The sequence below is a fragment of the Cervus canadensis genome, chromosome 1 (genome assembly GCF_019320065.1).
Source record: "Cervus canadensis isolate Bull #8, Minnesota chromosome 1, ASM1932006v1, whole genome shotgun sequence".
Lineage (NCBI taxonomy): Eukaryota > Metazoa > Chordata > Mammalia > Artiodactyla > Cervidae > Cervus > Cervus canadensis.
This window is the reverse complement of record NC_057386.1, coordinates 35,537,657-35,555,783: the sequence shown is the minus strand read 5'-3', so window position 1 is coordinate 35,555,783 and position 18,127 is coordinate 35,537,657.

The following is an 18,127-nucleotide window of genomic DNA, read 5'->3' as shown; positions in this document are numbered from 1 at the left end:
GCAGCTGGTGGTGGTCACTCAGGATGGGGGCCTGCAGTTCATTTTGCCAGGCTGGCCACCAGGCTGCTGCTTCCCCATGGCTAACAGAGCCAGGTCACAGGTGATCATGCTGGTGGAGGCCTGGGCAGACTCTGAGTGCTCTGGGGACTCCAACACTGTGGCCATAAACGGGAGAGTGGACTTCCTGAAAAAGAAGCTAGCCCACCAGTGTTCTGGGTGTGCCTTGGGGGGACGCTGGTGGTGGGGAAAGACCATGTGGTGGGGTGAGGCTTCTGCAGGAGCTGTTACTGGAAGTGTAGCCAAGGTAGTGCTGGTAGTAGTCATGAGGGGGATGGCTACCTTACTTTAGCTTGCAGGCTAGTGGAAACCTTGGTGGTAACCCCTCATGGGCCTCTCTATCATGGACAGCAGGAACTGGGACACTAGGCCGCAGAGCCCATTTACCTAGGAGAAAGTGGGTGGCTACTCCACAAAGCAGATGTGCAGCGTTATTTTTAAATTTTTATTTATTTATTTTTGGCTAAGCTGGGTCTTCCTTGCTGCCCAGGACTTTCTCTAGTTATGGCATGTTGGCTTCTCATCATGGTGGCTTCTCTTGTTGTGGACTGTGGGCTCTATGGCACACAGGCTCAGAAGTTGTGGCACATGGGTTTAGTTACCCCATAGCATGTGGAATCTTCCCGGACCAGGGATCAACCCTGTGTCCCCTGCATTGGCAGCTGAATTCTTAACCATTGGATCACCAGGGAAATCCAAAAAAAGCAATTGATTTTTATATGTTGATTCTACAACTTTACTAAACTCTAAATTAACAATTTATGTATAGGTGATTTTGTTTTTATACATAAATAATATATGTCCAAATATTGGCATTTCTATTTCTTCCTTTTGATGCATCATTTCTCTTTTTGCCTCACTGTGCTGGCTAGGATCTCCATCACAGTTGCATAGTTCATTATTTTTTTTTCAGGTTGTAGATTTTTTGTGGACTCTTTTAGCAGGTTAAGGAATTCTCTTCTAGTTCTTACTTATTAAGATTTATTTTTATAATAATTCCCAAATTTGTATCTTCAGCCAAGATCTTTCACCAGTTTATTTCAGCACATCCAACTGTCTAACTCTGTGTTCATTGATTTAACAAATGTTTTATTGAGCACTTACTGTGAGCTAGAGTTGATTCTAAGATCTAGGGCATGGGAGTAAAGTAGACAGACCAAGTCCCTGCCCACATGGATGAACATCCAGTGGGAGAGGACAGTCACTTAAAAAGGTAAACAGATATTAAACAAGGCATCATTGGATTATGATAAGTGCTTCCTGGGTTGTGCTAGTGGTAAAGAACCCACCTGACAATGAAGGACACATAAGAGACATATATTTGATTCTTGGATCAGAAAGATCCCCTGGAGGAGGACATGGCAACCCACTCCAGCATTCTTGCCTGGAGAACCCCATGGACAGAGGAGCCTAGTGGGCTATGGTGCATAGGTTCACAAAGAGTCAGACATAACTGAAGCGACTTAGCACTCAGGCATGCACATGATGGAAATAAAAAGGATAAGGAAAAGGGTTTATTTTTGATAAGGTAGTCAGGGAGTCCTCTCTCAAGAGATTATACTTGAGCTGAGTTCTGAATTACAAGTAGGAGATTCCATTTGAGGATTCTGGGCAAGAGCATTCCAGGCTGAGGAAAAGCTAATGCTAAGATCCTACGGGAAGAAAGAACTCGGCTTGTACAGAGACTAGAAAGAAGGTCAGCATGCGTGAAGTGGCTCTATAGGAGCTTCTGATGAAAAGGGTGTTAAGAGCAGGTTGGAAAGGCAGACAGGGGTTATCATACCGGAAGCCTTGTTGACCACAGGAAACAGTTTGGATTTTAGTTTAGTTACAGTGGAAGCCTTGAAACAGGGGCAATCAGATGTATATTGTTTAACGCTCCCTTTGGTGCTAATAGAAAAGAGAAGACTTTGCCAGTAGGTCAGTCAGAAGGCTATTGCAGAAGATGAAGCAAAAGACAGTGGTAACTTGAACCAAAATGGGGGCAAGGATGGAAAAGCAGGTATGGGGAGGGGAGATTGGGAATGAAGTGGAGATACATTTTGGAAGTAAAATAGAAAGGGCTTGATGGTGGATGTCGGTGAAGGGGAAACATGACTCCTAGGTTTATGGAATAACTGGCTTGCTTTCAAATAGGGGGAAAAGAACAACAGGTTTGGCAGGGGTTATCAAGGGATCTATTTTGGATGAGTTATATTTTAGCTCTCTATTAGACATCCAAGCAGAGACGGCAAATTAGCATATGAATACATTAGACTGGAGCTCAGAGGAGAGGCCAAGGCTATAAATTTGGAGAGATCAAGCTTCCTAGGGAGAGAATAAACTGAATTTTTTTTTTTTTTTGGCTGTGCAACGCAGCTTGCAGGATCTTAGTTCCCCAACCAGGGCTAGAACCTGGGTCACAAAAATGAAAGCCCAGAATCCTAACCATTAGGCCTAACCATGAGGGAACTCCTCAGATGTTTTTTTTTTTTTTTTAAGCATACAAATGAATCCAGAAGTACTCAGACATTTAGAGGTCAGACTGAGGAGGAAGAGCCAGCAATGGAGGGTGAGAAAAATTGCACACAAAGGAGAAAAACCAGTGTGTGGTGTTACAAAAGCCAAGACCGGAGCAAAATGTTCCCAGGAGGAAGGAATGGTCAATTGCCACATGCCACTGAGAGACAGAGATAGATGAGGACTGAAAAGGATGCACTGATTTTTTTTTTTTTATTGATACAACTGGTATTTATTAGAAATTCACTATGTACAAAATACCTGAAGAACTTCGATGAATTTGCTCACAGATTCTGTACATTGACCCTATTGTTTCCATTTGAAAGATAAGGAAACTGAGGCTTAGATTCAGTGGACTACTCAAGTATCAAATCCTCTTAAACCATAGTAAGTGGTAGAACTGGGATTCAGACCCCAATCTGTCTGTTGACAAAACCTGAGTTATTACCCACTGGAGCGCACAGCCTTCCCTAACGGCAGGTGTAAGAGGCTGCATTTGTCTTCTTAATATACTAAGTTACTTAACAACTCACTCAGGCATGACCATACCACCAGTTTCACATTTCACTACCTGAAAGAGTTTAGTAACACTTCACACCTGGATATTTGTGCGTTTTGCCTTCTAAATCTTTTAGAAAAATGTTAAATGAAGCAATTGCCAGGATTAACCAGCAGTTGGTCTCAGTATTACTACTACTCTCTTCAGAAAAATCTCTATATAATCTATGCTTTTAGCATTTTTTATTGAGGTATAATTGACACACTAGTTTCAGATATAACAGCATGATGATTCCATGTTTGTATACGCTGAGATCACCACACTAAGTCTAGTTACCATCCATCACCATACATAATTAACAAAAGAATTTTTTTCTTAAAATGAGAACTTTGAAGATGTACTCTCCTAGCAACTTTCAAATATTCAATACTAACTATGGTCACCATGATGTATATTTCATCCCTGTGACTTGTTTTATAACAAGTTGATTCCTTTCACATTCTCCACCACCACTCCCCCAACCATGCACTGAATTTTGAAACTGGGAAACTGTTTTTGACCTTGATAGGAGGATTCTGATGGAGCAATTTTGACAGCAGGCAGAGCAAAGTCAGTTGAAAGCTGAATGCAAGATGGAAAAATAGAGATCTCAGTGTCGAGTGCTTATTTGAGGTTTGTGGTCATGAACTGAAAATGGAACCAGTAGGTTCAGCTCAGTAATTTTTTTTTCTAGCAGTGTTCAGTTGCTCAGGTGCAGGCATGAAAAACTCTGATAGCTGGGGTACAATTTAGGGTTGGTGACTAGCCAGTCAAGTAAATGGAGGTTGAGATGGAGACCAGCAAGTATGTTGAGGGTGTATGAAGAGAGTGCCTGTAGTAATGGTCTCTTTTCTAAGCTGAGCAGAGAAGGAAGTGAAAATGGGTGGGAGCTGATAGATAGTGAAAAACTGATACAGGTAATGGGGTCTTGATGAGTTTGAAGAGTTGTGTGGTGTAGACACTAAACCAAAGGCCCTGGAAGGATAGGAAATGGTGGTCAGAGTAGGTTGTTTGAAATTTAGAATTCAGTTGAGGTATGGTTATGGGTGGTGAGTTGGTCTCTTGTGAACCTGAGAGAGGCTGGCTGGTGGAGAAGGGAAGGGAGGAAGTCAAGGGGGAGACAGGCAGAAGTACTGGATAGTTCATCCACGTGGGTAATTAAGTCCCCAAGGACAAGAGTTGGAGTAGGATGAAGGGAAAGTCTGTGACCAGGAGACAAAGTCACTGATGAATGGGTCCACAGAAAACAGCAATAGAGTAGTAAGTGGTACAGCAGAGATGGCATTAACATCAAAGAGCTCAGGACTGGGGACTTCCCTTGGGGTCCAGAGGCTAAGACTCCAAGTTCCCAAGGCAGGGGGCCTGGGTTCAATCTCTAATAAGGGATCTAGATCCCATATGTCACAACTAAGAGTTCACATGCCACAACTAAAGATCCCCTAGTGCCACAACAATGGAGAAGGAAATGGCAGCCCACTCCAGTATTCTTGCCTGGAGAATCCTGTGGATGGAGGAGCCTGGTGGGCTGCTGTCTTTAGGGTCGCACAGAGTCGGACACGACTGAGGCGACTTAGCATGCATTGGAGAAGGAAATGGCAACCCACTCCAGTGTTCTTGCCTGGAGAATCCCAGGGACGGAGGAGCCTGGTGGGCTGCCATCTGTGGGGTCGCACGGAGTCGGACACGACTGAAGCGACTTAGCAGCAGCAGTAGCAGTACCACAACAAAGATCGAAGATCCTGCATGCCAGAACTAAGACCCAATGTAGCCAAATAAATAAATGAATGAAAATAAATCTGTTTTTTGCTTTTTATTTTGTATTGGGGTATAGCCGATTAACCATGTTGTGACAGTTTCAGCTGAAAAGTGAAGGGACTCAGCCCTACATATACATGTATCCATTCTCCCACATAAAAATAATTAAAAAAAGAGAGAGAGAGCTCGGGTTTGGGAAGGTAAAGGATAAGAAAGATTAGGAAGCAGCAGTGAGGAACCAGGAAACTATGCTAAGCCTGCTGGCCCTGAGAGCCATGAAATGTGAGGAGACAGCCTTCCTTTGAGAAAGCTAAGGAACCTGAGTCTTTAGAAGATCACTGGGTTCAGATAAGGCCAGGAGGTGAAGAAGCATCCTATGAGCTCCTCTAACTACCCCGACCAGAGCTCACTGCTGGGTCTTCCCTGGTGGTCCAGTGGTTAGGACTCTGAACTTTCACTGCAAGGGCACAGGTTCAATCCCAGGTCAGGAAACTAAGATTCCACAAGCCTTGGCACAGCCAAAAAAGACAAAAACAAACAGAGTACAGAGTGTACTCACCCTCTGGATGGGGTTGGAGGAGGTATATGAGGAGTAATAAGGGATTAGCATATACACATTACTATATATAAAACAGAGGAACAACAAGGACCTACTGAACCACACAGAGAACTATATTCAATATCTTATAAAAACTTATAATTGAATCTGAAAAAAGTATATTTTATATGTATAAATAAATCACTTTTTGTACACCTGAACCTAACACACCATTGTAAATCAATTTTTTAAAATGACTAGTTAAAAAAAAAAAGAACTCATCTTTTCCCCAACCTGTTCTGACATAACCGACGGTACCCCATCATCTGTGTTCCCTCTTTCCACTCCCTTGGACACTCCTTAACCCAGACCTGGATAACTGCTACAACCTCTCTAAGGGTCTCCTGGCCACTGGTCTTGACCTTCCCTCCCTTCATCTATTTTTTGCAGCCACAGAAAAACTTTCAAAATGCAAATCTGCTCTTGTCCCAGTCCTACCTAAAACTCTTCAATGACCTCTCAACTATTATAGGATGAAGCCCAAACTCCCCAGTATGATTTAATTGTACTTTACAGTCTAGTCTTCGGGACCTCTCCACGTTTACCCTAACTCTCATCCTGTACCTCTCCCTGACACTCTCTGTTCCTAGCACAGTACATTTCTTTTCCTTCCTCCAAAACGTCAAGAGTTTTTTTTTTTAACACCTCTGGGTCTTTCCACTTGCTGCTCCAATGGCCCAGGACACACTTTTCTCCTGTGTACTTGGCAAGCTCCTATTAATTCATCTTTCAGGTCCTTGAAGGGAGCAGTTTCCTCCAGAAAACCTTTCTCAATCTTAAAATTAGCCTTACTCCTATGTTTCCTATTTCTAGTATGTATTACATATCCTACCCTAACATTTACAATGCAGTATTTCAATTTTTTTCTCTTTTCAATTGTCGGTAAGCTTTGGGATAGCAGGACGCTATTTTACTTCTCTGTTCTCAGAATTTAATATAATGATGCTCTGCAGTAGGCACTCAACAAATATCTGTTGAATAAATGAGTCAATCCTATTAAATTAATAATTGGATAATCTTTCAAGGCTAGTGTAGGCCTATGTTTTTGAATTTGGGCTTGTGTACCTGGCAGAGGGTGGTAACACAGTGATGTGCCAAGGTGTTCTTAAAGCCTCAGAACAAGCCTCTTTTGGATTGTCAATTTCACCAACTTGTTTGATATTTAAAAGTTAAATATACTTAAAAGAAAGCATGTAACTTTAAATGCTTATATTAGGAAAGAAGAAAGACTGAGAACGTAATAAGCTAAGCATTTATTGTAAAAAGTTAGAAATAAAATAGCAAAATAAACGCAAAGAATGGTACTGGGCCAACTGGATATCCACATACAAGAGAAAGATGTTGGATCCCTACCTCACACCTTACGCAAAACTCAAAATGAATCAAATTCTAAGTATAAGAACTAAAGCTATAAAACTCTTATAAGAAAAAATAATCGTAAATCTCTGTGACCTTGGATTAAGCAATAGTTTCTTAGATAAGCCACCAAAAGCACATGCAACAAGAGAAAAAAAATAGATAAATCGGACATCATCAAAATTTAAAATGTTTATGCTTTAAAGGACATTGTTGAGAAAATGAAAAGAAAACCCTCCAAAAAGGAGAAAAGTTTTACAAATCATGTATCTGATATAGGATATCCATCCGTAATATATACAAAACTTGTACAACTCAATAATAAAAAGACAACCCAATTTTAAAATGAACACAGGATCTGAATGGATGTTTCTCCAAAGTAGATATACTAATGGCCAATAAGCACATGAAAAGATATCAATATCATTAGACATAAGGGAAATGCAATCAAAACCACAGTGAGTTATTACCTCACAACCAGTAGAATGGATAGAATAAAAAAGATAGATAATAGGGACTCCCTTGGTGGTGCAGTGGCTAAGAATCCACCTGCTAATGCAGGGGCCCGGATTCAATCCCTGGTCTGGGAAGATTCCACATGCCTTGGAGGAATTAAGCCCATGTACCACAGCTACTGAGCCCAAGCTCTAGAGCCTGCAAGCCGCAACTCCTGGGCCCACATGCTGCAACTGATGGAAGCCTTCACACCTAGAGCCTGTCCTCTGCAATGAGAAGCTCACGAGGTGCCACTAGAGTAAGCCAGCACACAGCAATGAAGACTGGTGGGGGTGGGGTGGGGAATTGCCCTCTTTAAAAAAAATTTTTTAAAGATAGATAATAAAAGTGTTTGGGGAGGATATAAGGAAATTGGAAACTTCATAAGTGTTTGGTGGAAGTGTAAAATGGTGTACCACTGTGGAAAGAAGTGTCACTGTAGAAGACAGTTTCTCCAAAAGTTAAATATAGAATACTATATGATACAGCAGTTCCAATTCAGTAGAACTGGAAGCATGTTCACACAAAAACTTGTACATAAATGTTTGTAGCATTTTATTCATAAAAGCAAAACAGTGGAAATAACTCAAATCTCCATCAACAAATGAAGAGATAATCAAATATGATAGATCCATACAATGGAAAAGTATTCAGCCATAAAAAGAGACGATACAGTGTTACAACATGGATGAACCTTGAAAATATTATTCCAGCTGAAAGAAGCTAGACACTAAAGGCCACATATTATATGATTCTGAAAGTGAAAAGTGAAAGTCGCTCAATTGTGTCTGACTCTTTGCGACCCCATGGACTATACAATCCATGGAATTCGCCAGGCCAAAATACTGGAGGGGGTAGCCTTTCCTTTCTCCAAGGGATCTTCCCAACCCAGGTCTCAAACCCAGGTCTCCCACATTGTGGGCAGATTCTTTACCAGCTGAGCCACAGAGGAAACCCAAGAATATTGGAGCGGGTAGCCTATCCCTTCCCCAGGGGATCTTCCCGATCCAGGAATCGAACTGGGGTCTCCTGCATTGCAGGCGTATCTTTACCAACTGAGCTATCAGGGAAGCATTATATGATTCTATTTATATAAAATACCTAGAATAGGGGGACTTACCTGGTGGTCCAGTGGTTAAAACTCTGTAGAAACAGAAAGTATATTAGCTGTCATCTAGGGATGGGGTTGGAGAGAGGGGAATGGAGAGGAACATACAATGGGTACAGAATTCTTTTTGGAGTGATGAAAAGGTTCTAAAATTAATTGTGAAAAGAAAATAAATTAAAATTAATTGTGGTGATGGTTGTACAACCTTGTGAATATATTAACAACCATTAATATGTGTGCACTTTATATAGGTGAATTGCATGACATACAAATTATATCTTAATAAACCTGTTATTGGGATTCCCAGGTGGCTCAGAGGTATAAAATCTGCCTGCCAATGCAGGAGACACTGGTTCAATCCCTGGGTTGGGAAGATCCCCCCGGGAGAAGGGAATGGCAACCTACTCCAGTATTCTTGCCTGGGAAATCCCATGGACAGAGGAGCCTGGCGGCCTACAGTCCATGGGGTTGCAAAGACTCAGACATGACTTAGTGACTAAACAACAACAGCAACAAATCTGTCATAAAAAATAATACATATGCCCAAAGAAATAAGAAAATAATAAAAGCAAGAGCACACGATTGAGAATATAAACAATAAACAAGAAGTCCCTGGTGGTCCAGTGCTTAAGACCCCACACTTCCAATGGAGAGGAAGAAGGTTTGATCCCCGGCTGGAGAACTGAGATCCCATGCACTGTTGGGCGCAGCCAACATATAAATAAATAAACTTAAAAAAATAATATTTGCAGATACTGAAAAGTGCTGTTGAGAAAATAAAATAGGGTATCAGGAGAGGCTAATGGGAAAGATTCCTTTAGCTAAGGTGGTCAGGGAAGGCTTCTTTGAGGTGGGGACATTTGAATTGAGGCTTGAATGGTGAACAGGAGGCAGCCACGTATTACTGACTTGGAAAGAGTGATCCAGGCTGAGGCAAGAGCGAGTGAGAAGACCCTGAGTCTGGAGTGAGAGCATAAGGAAGGCTTATGGGGCTAGGGTGAATGGTGTGAAGGAAGAGGTTGACAGGCTGTGATATCAGAGATCCTAGGCTTCCTGGACCAAGGGAAGGAGTGCATTTTGTTCTATTTGCAGTGGGAAGTCATTGCAGAGTTTGAAGGAGTCTCTCCTCCTTCAGGATGTTTAATTATGAAAGAGAAAAGAAGTGGGGCACCAGCTCAGGGGAGGGACATGAATGCCCTAGCCCAGAAGAAGACAATGACTTGGTCTTAAATTTTATTAATATTAATGCTCCCTATGAATGCCCAGCCCAGAAGAACACACTTACTTAGTCTTAAGTTTTATTAATTTTTCCTCCTCACACTTTACCCTCCCAGCTGTTCTCACAGGTTTGAACAGCAAACCTGTTCCTTTTTGGATCACAGTGGAGTAATAATAAATGCCTATAACTCCCCTGAAGTGATAATTAACTTCTTCAGCCTTTGGTGCCTCAGTTCTGCCACCTGAAAAATGGGATGGGACCCATCTGCCTCCTGAAGGTATTGAGTGTGAGGCCTTTGGCCTCAGAGGAAATGATTGCCAGGACTCTAAGCTTCCTGCAGACTCCAGAGCAGCTCACCTACCCTCAGTGCTTGCTGGGTGCCCCACAGCAACCCTGAGAGTCTCATCAGAGCTGAGAGGGGAAGGGACCTACCCAAGGTCCCACGAGAGGCAGAGATCAATCCAGAGACAGAACCCAGACCTCAGTTCTCATTTCCTGTTGTTCTCACAAGGCACACAGTGGCCAGAAACAGTGAACTTGAGACACAGAGTCTGCTAAGATCTAGTTCCCCCGAAAACCTGACCTCTCCTCACCTGTCCTGGGTATTAAGGACTCCAGGAAGTCCTCATCTGTCCCAGGTGTCACCCACCTCTGAGCCCTGGTCCCTTCACCGGTCCTGGGTGTTTGCCAGCCTCTGCAATAAGGAAGTTGCTGTTGATCTCAACAAGCACATTGATAATGGAGCTGTGGGAAGATGAGCCAGAGGACAGTGTGGGAGGACTGACCCTGAGTGACTTTTCCAAGAAATATGACCATCAAGGAAGGAATCGAAAGATAGAAAGCATTGGTAAACAGCAGAGTCAAAGGAGAAGTTTTTGTCATTGGGTTTGGGGTGTGGTTGTCTTTTAGGATGAAGGAATTGAGAATAAGCTGGAATGTTGACAATAAGGAGTCAGTGAAAAGGATAATAGGGGACTTCCTTGGTCATCCAGTGGTTAGGACTCCAAGCTTCCACTGCAGCAAGACATAGATTCGATCCCTGGTCAGGGAACAATTAATAAAATCCTACATGCCACATAATGCAGCCAAAAGAAAAAAAGGATGATAAAGATTCAAAAGTACAAGAGAGTCATGAATTGAGGAGGTGTGCCCCACAGCACAGGTGGAGAAGTAAACTCGCAACAGGAAGGGAAGTACTTCTCTATTTGTAACTAGAGGGAGGGAAGAAGGAATTAATGTGGATGAAGGTGAGTTTGAGGGGGGAGGAGGCAGGAAACCACAGGGGAAGCAGGAGGAGTGTGGGGACAAGAGGTGTGGAGGTTTAAGAATTAACTTCTCCATAAAAGACAGCCTATGAGAAATGACCAAAGCCAATGGCTCATAAGGGGCTTGAGTTCCGACCCCGAAGCAGGTGAGCATGAATAAAGTAATCATACTGCAGGAATAGCACCCTCTGGCCTGGGACATTTCAGGGTCCATGGCTCAGTGGCATCAAATACCACTTCCCCAGGTTACTTGATGTGCTGTGAGCAGTAATCGTTCATAGCTGTTTGGACTAAGAAAATCACCTCAGGGACTCCCCTGGTGGTCCAGTGGCTAAGACTCCACGCTCCCAATGCAGGGCGCCCAGGTTCAATCCCTGATCAGGGAACTGGATCTCACATGCCACAACTAAGACCCAGCACAGCCAAATAAATATTTTTACAAATCAACCCTGACTCTTGGAGACTTCTGCAGAAGCCCAAGAAGCAAAGGTGCTCTTCCTGGCTTCTGTGTTGACAGCCAAGGTTTCCTCATCCTCTCAGCATAGGATGTCTCTCCTAGGACTACCGGGTTTCTGATTTTTTAGTGATTACCGAGCCCTGACCCATAAAAGCAGCACTTCTGCTGAAATTGCCCTTGTCTCCCTTTCCCCAAAGAGCAGTGCTGGGACCAAAGGCTGGTTCTGAAATATTGACACCCTTACTCCCTGCCTGCCAATTTTTCAGTTTTCTCATCTAATAAAAGAGGAATACAACCTCACAGGATTACTGTGAAGATTATATGAGAAAATGTAGGTAAAAGCTTAGCGTGGTGCTTGGCATGCCGTGGATGCTCAAAAATTCCGTTCTAGCTTTGTCCTTCAAGGCCTAACACTAAACGTTACCTCTGTATTAACTTTCTGTAATACCTCAACACCAGTTGGACAGAGTCCACCCTCCTCTGGAATCTCAGGGCCTTTTGCTTGTTGATAAAAGTGGCTCTCTCTTGCTCACACACACACATACAAACTCACTCACACACAAAGGAAACACAGTTTGATGACCAGGAAGAGCCTGTGAGTTGTTTCTCAGCAGTTCAAAGTCTGAGGACTGTGATTGCTGAAGTTAACATTTCTAGTCAACGGGGTCTATTTTTAAAAAATTGTTTATTTCAGGGGGATCAAAGGAGACTGACAGGTAATGACACTGTTATACCCCTGACACAGTTAAAAATGCACTTATTCACTCCCTAGTCACCCCACTTGTTTTTAACACATCCATTTGGCTGGTGTGTGTACATGAGAAAGTCTGGAGCTGAAAGGTGGTGTTGCCTCATTCAGGGTCGAATTCCTACCCTCCACGCAGACATAAATCTTGCCCTTAAAACCTTATCACTCACAAGGAAAATCAAAGGCATTTATCCTGATGCTTTAAAGATTCAGCTTCCATTCTGAGATAGAATTATACTTTGGTTCTTCGGTAGGGCTGACCTTGAATGGCTTGTCCCCCATGGCTCTGGACAGCGCATGCTGATTTGCACAAGGGCAAGTTCACACCATTTATCTTTAACAAAAGCCCATAAACTTACTCAGTGTATTGAAATACCACCACTGCCTCCCCTCCCCCAAAAAGCATAACACCACCTGGTCACCTTGTTTCCCTATACTTAGGCAATGTGTATGTTGGCATAATTAGATGATCAAAATGCTAACAGGAATTCTTCCAAAGGAACTGCAGCTGATGCTACAAGGCCCCACTGGGATTACCAAGGTGGGGCATTTTGGGTGCTGCCATTTACATCTCTTTGTGGGAGGATCTCTTTCCCTGCCTGGAGTCTCTACCCAAGTGGCAGCCCAAGTGTGGGAGATCTAAAATGCCTTTCCAGTTGTTCTCAATGGGCAACTGATCTGATGGGAGTTGATATTTACTCTAGCTCATCACTCCTTGGGGGCGGGAACGGGGTGTTCTACACTGACCCCCAAAGGTCTCTGGCAGAACCAGGCACTGTTACCCACAAGAGCTCAGCTGCCTGGCAGTGCTTTTGAGCAGCTTCCACCTCTCCTCGCTTCAGCTGCCTGCTCCTCTACAGGCATTCCTGGGGTCTCCTGCCAAAGAAACCCTCTTGCGTTCAAATCTTTGTCTCCGGATCTGCTTCTGGGAGAATGCAAACTAAGGCAGGGGCATGTTGACAAGTATCAACAAAGGTCCTTGGAAATCCAACTGATACTCATTATCAGAGGCAGTCCCTCACTTACCTCACAAAATAATTTAGCTTTGTGGCAATCTCAGAAGAGGTTTGTTTTGGTTTTGGCTGCACCATGGGGCCAGTGGGACCTCAGTTCCCTACCCAGGGATCGAACCCTGGGCCCTGAGCAGTGAAAAGCTCAGAATCCTAACCATTGGACCCGCAAGGAATTCCCTCAAAGAGTTTTTTTACTTGCTCATCATGTGCCTCGTAGGAGGAAAGGGGACTGCAGGGCAAACTTGGTGCATGCTTTAGAGCGTCTTTCACTTAGTTTTAACTTTTTTAGACTGAGACAGAGTGTGACACCTAAGGGGTGGTGGTGGTGAGGAGTGGATACAACCTGGCAGGCCAGCAATGCCATTCTTCACACCATGACGTTCATTGTTTTTTGGTTTATAGCTTCTTACCACGGGAAATCTCAAACATATAGAAAAGCAGAGAGAACAAAATAGTGAAGCCCTGTGTATTTGTCATCAGATTGGACAACTACCAACTCACAGCCAACATGTCCCTACATACATGTTGAGTTGTGTCCAACTCTGCCACCCCATGGATTCTATAGCCCACCAGACTCCTCAGGCCATGGAATCCTCCAGGCAAGAATACTGGAGTGGGTTGCCATTTCCTCCTCTAGGAGATCTTCGCCACCCAGGGAGTGAACTCAAGTCTCCTTGGGTTAGCAGGCAGATTCTTTACCATTGAGCCAGCTGGGAAGCCCTACTCTAGCCCCATTTATTTTAAAATAAAACCCATAGGGAGAGAATTCCCTGAAAGTCCAGTGGTTAGGACTCCTCACTTTCACTGCCCAGGGCCCAGGTTCAACCCCTGGTTAGGAAACTGTGTGTGTCTAGTTGCTCAGTCGTGTCTGACTCTTTGCGACCCTATGGACTGTAGCCGCCAGGCTCCTCTGTCCATGGGATATTCTGAGCAAGAATACTGCAGTGGTCGCCACTTCCTTCTCCACTGGTTAGGGAACTAAGAACCCCAAAAGCCATGTTACCAGCCAAAAAAAAAAGTAAAAGCCATTTATATGATTTCATTTGTAATTTTCAATATCTCTATGTAATTTTCAATATCTCTAATACAACAGGACTTTTTAAATAAGCATAAGCATGATATCACTGTCATACCTAAAAAATTAGTAATTCCTTAATATCATCAAATATTCATTGTTCAACCTTTCCCAACTGTCTCATCATTATGTTATTATTACTATTTACAGTTTTCATTATTACTGTTATTACTTTAAACTACTTACAAGTTTACAGTTTGTTTGAATTATAATTTAAGAAATGTTCATACTGGGGACTTCCCTAGCAGTCCAATGGTTAAGTCCTGTGCTTCCAATGCAGGGGGCATGGGTTTGATCCCTGGTGAGGGAACTAAGATCCCATGTGCATGGCCAAAAACATAAATAAATGAATAAAATAGCCTGTTCCCAAGTTCTCATTAAAAAAAGAAAAAGTCCCTATTCTTGATTGGTTCTATGTCTCAAGTCTTTTTTTTCTTTTGAGGGGAGGGGGTTCGATTTGTTCTATTGTTGTCCTGTTGTTGCTGTTCCATCCCCCAGTCGTGTCCGACTCTTTACGACCCCATGGACGGCAGCATGCCAGGCCTCCCTGTCCCGCACCATCTTCCAGGAGTTCGCCCAAGTTCATGTTCATTCCATCAGTGATGCCATCCAGCCCTCTCATCCTCTGACACCATCTCCTTCTGCCCTCAACCTTTCCCAGCATCAGGGACTTTTCTAATGAGTCGTCTGTTCGCATCAGATGACCAAAACACCGGAACTTCAGCTTCATCATCAGTCTTTCATCAGTCTTCCAGTGAATAGTCAAAGTTGATTTCCTTTAAGATTGACTGGTTTTATCTCCTTGCTGTCCAAGGGACATGTAGGAGCCTTCTCCAGCACCATAGTTTGAAGACATCAATTCTTTGGCATTCTGTCTTCTTTACGGTCCAAGACTCCTACATATGTAGTATTAGGGACTTCCATCAGGAGGTACATCTAACTGGTTTTTCTTTGTTTTCTAGATTCTATCTTGATTTAAAAAACAAAACAAAAACCTATGATGTTTACAGTATCATGGGACAAACAGACTGTGACTTACTTTTATTACTTATGTGGGTGATTCCCCAGGTTCTTCTGCAGTGTGGACCAGCCTGTCCCTGAAAGTTGCAGTATTTTCCTTCAGGGATGCTGAGATACAGCTAAGGGGTCCAAGGAAGAGCAATGTCTTCCTGTGAGGAGGCCAGTGAGGGTGGGGCTTTTTTCATTCCTTTTACCTACCCTTCCTTAAGCTATGGACTCTGGAAGACCTTGTTTGAATCCTCTAGGAAGGCTCAGCTGGGTAACCACGGATCAGTTCAGTTCAGTTCCGTCGCTCAATAGTGTCCAACTCTTTGCGACCCCATGGGCTGCAGCACGCCAGACTTACCTGTCCATCACCAACTCCTGGAGCTTACTCAAACTCATGTCCATCAAGTCAGTGATGCCATCCAACCATCTCATCCTCTGTCATTCCCTTCTCCTCCTGCCCTCAATCTTTCCCAGCATCAGGGTCTTTTCCAATGAGTCAGTTCTTCGCATCAGGTGGCCAGAGTACTGGAGTTTCAGCTTCAGCATCAGTCCTTCCAATGAACATTCAGGACTGATCTCCTTTAGGATGGACTGGTTGGATCTCCTTGCAGTCCAAGGAACTCTCAAGAGTCTTCTCCAACACCACAGTTCAAAAGCATCTATTCTTTAGTGCTCAACTTTCTTTTTTTTTTTCTCCCACTTTCTTTATAGTCCAACTCTCACATCTGTACATGACATATTGTCCCCATGAACAGTATGAAAAGGCAAAAAGATATGACACTGAGAACCCCATGAACCATGGATAAGCAGCTTAACTTCTTAAGAGCCTTAGTTTCCTCAACTGTAACTGTGATAAATAAGAATCTCTCCCAGGGCTTCCCTGGTGGCTCAGTGGTTAAGAATCTGCCTTGCAATGCAGGAGACCCGGGTTTGATCCCTGGGCCAAGATCTCACGTGCTGCAGAGCAGCTAAATCTGTGCACCACACCTATTTAGTCTGCTCTACAGCCTGGGAGCTGTAACTACTAAGCCCACGTGCCACAGCTGCTGAATCCCAGGTGCCCTAGAGCCCATGCTCTGCACCAAGAGAAGCCTCCTCCGTAAGGAGAAACTCGCGCACCACAGCTAGAGAGTAGTCCCCATTCGCCAAGACTAGAGAAAAGTCCACCCAGCGATGAAGACCCAGCACGGCCAAAAATGAAAAAGTAAAATTATTAAAAAAGTAATAATTAAAAAAAAAAGTAATAATTATAGTCTCTCCCATATAGGACTTATAGTGAACCATTTGTTTATGTTGTGGTCACCCAGTATCTTTTTGAAAACCTCTCCTATGCATGCCAAGATGATTTCCTACTAGGAAAATATAAGGTAAAAGACTCTTCTATCTAGCCTCCTCTATAGTTAGGGCACAGGAATGTGGTCCAGGATTGCCCAATCAGATACAGCTGACTCTGATTCAGAAGAGAGCTACATGGGGAAGAGGATGCTACAGGGAGTGGCAGAGACATAGAGCTTTTGTGGGGCAATGTGAATGCTCTCAGTAGAGATCCTTCCTCCCTCATGTGGGCAACAATGCCCAGTGGAGGCAAAAAGCATGTGATTTGCTGATACCAGTCCTGGGGTAAAACTGACATATTGTTCCTGGCTTGTAGCCTCCAAGCTTAGTTCTCTATCCTGCTCAGATACTGTGTGAGCTATTTACACGTATATCTTTAAATACATTCCTTTGCTGCTTAAATCAGTTAGAGTATATTCTGCTATTTGTAGCTAAGTCCCCCGACAATTATGGGGATTCCATCATATTGGTAAAGGTGGTGTCTAGTACTCAGAAGGGATCAGTCAAACTTTACTTGAAGCCTCTGGCCTTCCAGGTAGATGACATCAGGCATTTTACTGCGTTTGTGCTACCTAAGTTGGTTTTTCTGTTCTTCATGCTTAAAAGTATCTAGATTGATTTCTGTATGCACCTTCAATGCTTGACTGGACCTAGATATGCTCAACCCATGTTCACTCATTACCGCCTTTTAAAAAATTAAATACCATGGAAACACACTTTACCATATGTAAAACAGACAACCAGTGGGAATTTGCCATGTGATACAGGGAGCTCAAACAGTGCTCTGTGACAACCTAGAGTGGGGGGATGGGGTAGGAGATGGGAGGGAGGCTCAAGAGAGAGGGACATATGTATACTTGTGGGTGGTTCATGTTGATAAATAGCAGAAATCAACACAATACTAAACAAATATCTTCCAATAAAATTTTTAAATTACAGTATAATGGACACACAGCAAATTGTGCATATTCAAAATATAAAATAATTTGGGTTTCAACACATGTAAACATTACCTTAATAAAGGTAATGAACCTACCCATCATACCTACCAGTTTCTTCGTGCCCTTATTACTATTATTTTGGCTGTGTTGTAGAGTATGCAGGATCGTAGTTCCTGGACCAAGAACAGGGATCAAACTTGTGCTCCCTGCATTGGGAGCAAGGAGTTTTAACCACTGGACCGCCAGGGAAGTCCCGTGTCCTTTTGTAATCTCTCCCTCTTTCTCTCTACCTTCGCCCCAGGTAACCACTGATTCCCTTTCTGTCACTTTCTAGTATTTTACATAAATGAAATCAAACAGAATATACTTTTTTTGGTCTTCTTTCACTCAACATTATTATTTTGAAGTTCATCCATGTTGTGTGAATCAATCCCTTTCTCCTTTTAACTGCGGAGTAACATTCTATTGTATGGATATACCATATTTGTTTACCCATTCTAATGGTCAATGTTTGTGTTGTTTCCAGTTTGGGGTTATTGCCAGAAAAACTCCTACAGACATCTGTGTAAAGTCTTTGTGTGGACATGTTTTCATTCTTGGGTAAGAATCGAAGGACACAATGGCTGGGTTGTATGATTGGTATTTAAAAAAAATTTTTTT